General features: G+C 46.1%; 1 long non-coding RNA gene across 1 annotated transcript; it reads left to right on the top strand.

The window, feature by feature from the left end:
- The first annotated feature begins 5,142 nt into the window (after positions 1-5,142).
- Positions 5,143-7,002, top strand: LOC125367328. Its single transcript, XR_007214047.1, has 3 exons — positions 5,143-5,158; positions 6,659-6,713; positions 6,820-7,002. It is a non-coding gene; the product is annotated as an uncharacterized LOC125367328 (long non-coding RNA).
- Positions 7,003-7,851: the final 849 nt, after the last annotated feature.

Genomic DNA, 7,851 nt, shown 5'->3' with positions numbered 1-7,851 from the left:
AACTGGAATTCACAAGCACTGTAGTTACAGAAAGGGGACACTAGATGGTGCACACTCACCGTACCATTGCACGGGTGGGGGAGAGGGAGGGAAGCATGCCAACGGGTGGGGGGGGGGCTAGAGAGAGCTAGAGAGCAAGCAAATGACAGCTCTCTGCAATTTCGCTAGCCCCAGAACGTTGCCGAACTGAGTTCTGCTTTGTCTGCCTTCCTGCCTGCCTGCACGCCCGCCCGCCTGGAGCCATCTGTGCTGTACAGTGCTGTGATGCCCAATCCCTGATCTTGTGATGACTCTTGTATCACGCGCTGCTAATTCAACTTTCTCTGAGCAAATTTTTTTCAGTCCAATGTTTGTGTTTTTTTTTTGCCAGTCAGTACTGGGTCTTGGACTAAGGGGATGGGTCTCTCTCTCTCTCTCTCTCTCTCTCTCTCTCTCTCTCTCTCTCTCTCTCTCTCAGTGGGGCAATACTAGGGATTGCATTGGGGTCCTAAGTCCTGGGACCTCGACACTGGCCCTGAGTTTTTCTTGGGCTGAAGCCTAGTATCCTAGCTGCTTATTTTTGGAAACCTATTTGAACCACCTGCTTTTGCTACATACGTATGCCCACATCTCCCCCCACACACACTTTTTTTTCATAACAACCTTTCTCGAGCAATGCTCTACAATCTTAAGAATTCATACAAGGACTGACCAAGAACTACTGTCTTCTTGGACAGGGATGATAACCATTTCTTGTGGAGAAATTCTCAAGAAAAATTCAAGCCTAACTGGCAGCCGGCATCCATCTTGTTCACAATTATCAATGTTCAAAATGGAGAAGCCATTAAATTGACTCTGCATTTTCTTGAGCTCATGTGGGCATGAATGCAGTGTGTGTGTGTGTGTGTGTGTGTGTGTGTGTGTGTGTGTGTGTGTGTGTTTGTGTGTTTAATTGAAGAGAGGAGTATCTTTGTGGCCCCTGGCTCCTGCCAACTCCAGGACTCCAAAGGGGAAGCTGCCTAGTGGCAGGTTCAGGAGGGCTGCCAGGGAGACTGGGGCAAGTAGAGTTGGCAGAGCAGGAAGAATACTGAGCTATGGGGGAGGGGGGAAGAAAGAGGGAGGGAGAGAGAGAGGGAGATCACAAGTATTCGGTTGAAGGGAAGGATAGATGATAACTGGATGACCTGAACGTTCAATCTCACATATACTATTACTTCCTCGCCCTCCTGTGTTTGGGTCTGCTATTTGTATGGAGTTAGTTCTTGTCACCTGGTGCAGGTGAAGATTAGGAGAATAAGAATTTCTGTGCCACTCAAGATGGTGAGAAAACATGGTCGAGCTTTACTGAGTAGGTAAGCAAGCAAAGGAGCAGACACAAAGAGAAAGCAAGGAACAGACTGTGGGTATTCTCTCTCTCTTTCTCTCTCTCACTCTCTGTCTACCCCCACCCCCGTCTCTGGTATAGAGATACTTTGGGGGTGGGGGCAGTGATTTCCGGGTAAGGATGCTGTGAAGCCTGCCATAAAACAGACCATTAAACTTGAGATAACAAATGCAGGGGTCTACCTAGTTTCCCCTCCCCTCCCCTTCAGAAAGGCAGACCTGCTGGCTGTCAGACAAATATTAATTCTCAGGAGTAGGTGTGCACATGCACACGAGAGAGAGAGAGAGAGAGAGAGAGAGAGAGAGAGAGAGAGAGAGATGCATCCCTCTGGAAGGAAGGAATGCATTCTGTTGTCTCTCTTTAAAGCCAAGATGGCACTTATATGTCAAGTTATTCTGTCTCATCTTCTCGTCTTTCTCCAAAAGACATCCTTCCCTTGTTCTTCAGTGAAGTAAGTCCATTAAGAAATATCTCCTATTGTGGCTGTAAGCTTACCATTTCTCGATTTCCCCAGCCTATCTAGTGGCTTCCTTTCACCTAAAATGACTTCACTTTATTATCATTTATTAATCAATCAATTAATTAATTAATTTGGCTGGTCCTGTGGCTTGAACTCAGGGCTTGGGCACTGTCCCTGAGCTTCTTTGGCTCAAGGTTAGCACTCTACCTCACCACTTCTGTGTGTGTGTGTGTGTGTGTGTGTGTGTGTGTGTGTGTGTGTGTGTGTACTGAGGAATCAAACCCAGGGCCTCAGGCGTGATAACCAAGCCCCAGGCTATCTGGCTTCACTTCTCACTGAAAGAATAAATACAGTTCTATTAAAGAATGCAGGGGGAGCTGGGAATGTGCCTTAGTGGTACAGTGCTAGCTTATCTAACCTACCTGAGGCCCTGGTCCTAGGCTTTAGTAAGATATACACAGAATTGGCACTGTGGCTCAAGTGGCAGATGGTTATCCTTGAGCCAAAGCAGCTCAGGGACAGTGCCCAGGCCCAGAGTTCAAGCCCCAGGAATGGACAAAATAAATAAATAGGTAGATAGGTAGATCAATAAATAAATATAATTAATGTGGAGTAGCTTCTGTTTCCCACTCAGTCTCTCTCTGTCTGTATGTCTCTGACTCTCTCTCTCTCTGCCTACTTACCTCCTTTCCTCCCTCCCTTTTCATCATCTCTTCTAAGAAAACTTCTTTCCCTAAATTTTTATCTCCACCAGGTTACCCAGTCTAAGAAAACAACAATAAAAGAGATTCATGGGGTTATGCAAGTCTGGGCTCAAACTACAGAGAAAAAAAAGGAGATGGAGAGCTCTGGGATATGGGGGGGGGGGTAGAGGGAATCTTAGGGAGGAAAAGAAAAGAGGAGAAATAAAAGCACAAGCTAAAGGAGGTAATTTTTTAGTTGAGGCCTACACTCAAACCAGGCCACTGTGACCACTTCATCGTGGGATTGCAAAAGGGGCTTTGGTTCCTTGGAGAAGTAATCTTGACATGATTTATCCCACGGTATGTATTATTTGGAACTGAATCCATTTCTCGCTATCTTGTGAATGGGAGCTCTGGACATGCAAGCACAGTGAAATGCCAAAACAAGATATACATCCTCTTAGGGGAGAAACACACAGGGAGGCAAAATGCCTATGCACCTCCTAAAGAAGGGAAAGCTAAACCATGAAAAGACAATGGAGGAGAAAAAGGAAACAAAGTAAACTATGTAGCTTGAGCTTGTAATAGAACTTAAAAGATGACACTGTGGGTGCTTTAAATTAATGGTTGTACGTATGGGAGGACATAGACACAATCTCATTCTCTCTCTCGTTTCTTTTGAAAAATTTATTTCCCGACCCATGTTGATTAGATTTCCAACTTTCTTGGAGAAAAAATTTGCGGTAACCCTAACACTATCCCCTAACAAGAAACCCTACACATAGTAAAAACCCTACAACTAAACATAACCCTAAAGCAAACACTAATGCCTAATACTAAGCCCCAAAAGAATGGCACCCCAAACTTAACAATAAACTCTAACCATGACGACTGAACCGAATCCACGACCCTAAAGCCAAACCTAACCCTAACACCAACGCTAACCCCTAACCACTAACACCTAACCCAAAACAATAATTACTAAATCCTAACCCAACCCTAAACCTAACCCAATTTTAAACCATAACCACAACAGCATTCCCACCCCTAATATTTAAACCTAAACCTAACCCTACCCCTAACAAAACCCTTAAAACCTAACCTTAACCCTACCAGTAAATTCTACCCCTACCCATAGGTCACCAAAACCATAAGACCCCAGACCCAAACGTTAAGTCACCCTAACCCTAACACCCCCAATAGTAAACCCTATGACCCAAAACACTAACCCTAATAACCCCAACCCTAAACCATAAGATCCCCAACCATAACCCTAACACCCCCAAACCTAATCCTAATCACCCCAACCATAAACACTAAGAAGCCAATAGTAAACCCTAAGATTCACAACCCTAGTAACCCCAACCCTAAACCCCAACCATAAGACCACCTAACCCTAACCCTATGACCCCAAGCCCCAAACCCCAACTCTAAAGCCCAAGCCCAACCCCTAACCCGACCTGAATCCAAAGCTTAACCTCAACTACAACTCTAACCCAAAAGCCCAACCCATAATGGGGGTTAGGGTTGGCTTGCGGTTGGAGTTGGGGTTATTGTCCAGGCTCAGGTTGGGGTTAGGGCTTAGGAATGGGGTTTAGGGTTAGGGTTGGTTTCGAGGTTAGGCTCATATCAGGATGTGCCATGATGTGGTGATGTGATGTGATAATGTGATCTGTTTTTCTGCAGCATAACTAAAAACTTAACTGTAATTCACACCCTGAGGATCCTTAACAACACTGAACCTTAACATTGACAACCCTATACCTGAACCTTAACCTCAATCATGCCAACTCTGAAAACAGTAGCCCTAAGACCTGAAACCCCTACCTGTAACCACAGACAACTAACAACCCAATTCCTTAAACTAAAGCCCAACCCCAACCAACTCTGTGACTTACCAGACAGTGCTCTGTAACCTTGGAGGTAGGTGGAATTCTGTTGTCAAGTATACTTAAGGAGTGTCCAAGTTTACACCCAGAGATACACAGCACTCAATCCCCCACCCATACTTTCACATGTGTGGGCATAGCAGGTACATGACCACAGTGAAAGCACAGCTGACCATTTATTCAAGTCTCCATTGTCACCCAAAGTTAGGTGCAGTGGGAGCACAACCTCAGGCATGGCAGCACAAGTACTCTGATCAAACAACCGCCACAACTGCTGAAGGTTATCGGAGTGGCCTGACACACCTTCTAAACCACACAGGTTTGGAATCATGAATGCTAACATGTGTCTCAAACATAAAATGTCTGGAGAAAACAGAGAAAAGAAGGAGCATAGGGGAGAAATTGGAGGAGGCGGTGGCGGAGGAGGTGCGGGGGCCAGGGGCAGAGGCAGAAAGGAGAGAATAAAGTTTTCAAATCAAAAGGGGAAATGAAATCCCATTCTATTTTATTCTACAGGTCATTCTCTTGGTACTAAAACAGAACTAAAAAAAACACTTTTTCAGGACCTTTTAGATCATAAAATTGAGCCAGGTAGGGTGCCAGATTCAGGTAAGCCCTACACTTGGTAGGCTGAGGCAGGAATATTGAGAGTTCAAAACCAGCCTGGTCTAATGCAGAAATACAATGTCTGGAGGAAAAAGAAAAGAAAGAGAAAAGATAGAAAAGAGAGGATGAGAAGGGAGGAGGAGGAGGAGGAGTGAAGGTGGAGGAGGGGGAGGAGAGAGGGAGAGGAAGGAAGGGGAGTGGGAGAGCAGGGGAGGGGGGAGCTGAGAGGAAAGAGGCAGTTTTCAAGTGAAAAGGGGAATGATGTGATGTGATGATGTGACGTGATTTTACAATGTGATATGATACTGTGATGTGAAGATGTCAATTGATATGTGATGTGATGTTGTATGATGTGATAGAATCCTATTAATTGCTCACATGACGTGATGATGTGACATGATCTGGTGATGTGAAGTGATGGTGTGATGGGATGGGATAGCGTGATGGGATTATATGACATGTGTAATTATGTGATGTGAAGTGATGATGTGATGATGTAACATGATGTGGTCATGTGATGATGTGATATGATGTGAGGATGTAATCTAATTTTCTGCAGCATTAACTAAAAATTGTAATTCACACTGAGTATCCTTAACAACACCTTAACCCTATCCTTAACATCGACAACCCTATACCTGAACCCTAATCTCAATCATACCAACCGTGAAGACAGTAGCCCTAAGACCTGAAACCCTTACCTCTAACCACAAATACCTAACAATCCAATTTCTTAAACTAAAGCCCAACCAACTCTGTGACTTACAAGACAGTGTTCGGCATCCCTGGAGGAAGGTGGCCTTCTTTTGTCAAGTATGCTTAAGGAGTGTTTAAGTTTACACCCAGAGATACACAGAACTCAATTCCCCACTCATATCCTCACATGTGTGGCCATAGCAGGTGCATGACCACAGTGAAAGCACAGCAGACCATTTACTCAAGTCTCCATTGTCACCCAAAGTTAGGCACAGCGGAGCACACCATCAGGCATGGTAGAGGAAGGACTCTGATCAAACAACCCCACAGCAGCTGAAGGCCATTGGAGGAGCCTGACACACACTCTAAACCACACGGTTTTGGAATCATGAATAGTAAGATGCACTCCAAACATAAAATGTCTGGAGAAAAGAGAGAAGAGAGAAAAAAGAGAAGAGAAGGAGTGGAGGAGGGGAGAAGGCAGAGGTGGAAGCAGAGTGGGAGGGGGCACAGAGAAGAGGAGGAGGAGAGAAGAGAGGGAATAAAGTTTTCAAATGAAATCCCATTCTATTTTATTCTACAGGTAAGTCTCTTGTTATTAAAACAGAACTAAAAGAGTGCCTGGGGGGGCGGGGCGGGTCAGTCCTGGCACTTAGACTCAGGGCCAGAGCACTTTTCCTGGCTTCTTTTTGCTCAAGGCTAGCACTCTACCACTTGAACCACTTGGCCCTTTCTATATATTTGGTGCTGAGGAATGAAACCCAGGGCTTCATGTATAAGAGGCAAGCACTCTTGCCACTAGTCCATACTCCTAGCCCCTAAAAAAGTTCCTTTTCAGGAACTTTTAGATCATAAAATTGAGCCAGGTAGGGTGGAAAATTCAGGTAAGCCCCACAGTTGGTAGGATGAGGCAGGAAGATTGTGAATTCAAAATCAGAAAAGAGGGGAGGAGAAGGAGGAGGAGGAGGAGGAGGAGGAGGAGGAGGAGGAGGAGGAGGAGGAGGAGGAGGAGGAGGGTAGGAGGAATGGAGGAGGAAGAGGGGGAGGAAAGGAGGAGAGGAGAGGATGAGGAGAAGGTGTGGAGGAGAGGGGAGTGGGAGAGGAGGGGAAGGGAGGAGGGAGAGAGGCAGTTTTCAAGAGCAAAGGGGAATGAAAACCCATTCTATATTATTCTACAGCTAAGTATCTTGCTACTGAATCAGAACTAAAATCAAATTTCTTTTCAGGAACTTTTAGATCATAAAATGGAGCCTGGTATGGTGGTAAATGCAGGTGACCCCAACAGTTGGGAGGCTGAGGCAGGAAGACTACAAAGTCGAGACCAGCCTGGTCTAATGCAGCAATACACTGTCTGGAGAAAGAAAAAAGAAGAGAGGAGAGGAGAGGAGAGGAGAGGAGAGGAGAGGAGGGGAGGGGAGGAGTGAAGGAGAGAAGTGGGAAAGTGCCGGGCTAAATTTTATACCTCTCCTTTTGTGGAGATGCCATGCCTTTTATCCCCTTATGTGTTCCCCTTCCACTCTCTCCCTTGGCCGCCTGACCTGCGGGCAATCCAAGGTGGAATGTGGGCCACAGATAACCTTGTTTGCGTGTGGCTGCAAGAATGCCCTCGCCCCCCATACTCGCCAAGGAGTTCGGGTATGCATGGACACCTCGGAGTCAGCTTCAGGAGCTTCCCGTTTATTCAAGGGAGGGGCAATCAAACTTATAGCAGTAATGATGAGGGAACGAGGGGACTGACCTGGTGCAAACAATTGGCTAATGAGCATGTCCGTCCAAGAGCAGCACCCTAGGACCTCCCCCACAGGCTAACGTCATTTCCCACAGAACAGTCGCCTGTGCGCCTGACCGCACCACTATGACACACGTGCTCACAGCTGAGAGGCGGGGGCTGGTTTGGCTGCCTCTTCCGGTTTTGGACCTGGAAGAAGGTGAGAATGGCTAACATCCACACAGCCCCAGGGCGGGAGGAGAGACAGCGTCTTGGGACCACCCTCTCCTTCTCCAAGCTGATACCCAACAGGAAAGGGGAGAGAAGACAGCCACATAAATGAGCCACTTGGTGGCCCACGTGCAGTTTTCTTCAGTGTACTAATCTGTAAAATCTGCTGGTCTAGAAGTATCCAACATCAACTGTATTTGGCATGTTAACAATCG

Source organism: Perognathus longimembris, chromosome 18 (assembly GCF_023159225.1).
Source record: "Perognathus longimembris pacificus isolate PPM17 chromosome 18, ASM2315922v1, whole genome shotgun sequence".
NCBI classification, from domain to species: Eukaryota; Metazoa; Chordata; class Mammalia; order Rodentia; family Heteromyidae; genus Perognathus; species Perognathus longimembris.
Note: the sequence above shows the minus strand (reverse complement) of the source record. Positions and strands in the feature narration are given on the sequence as shown.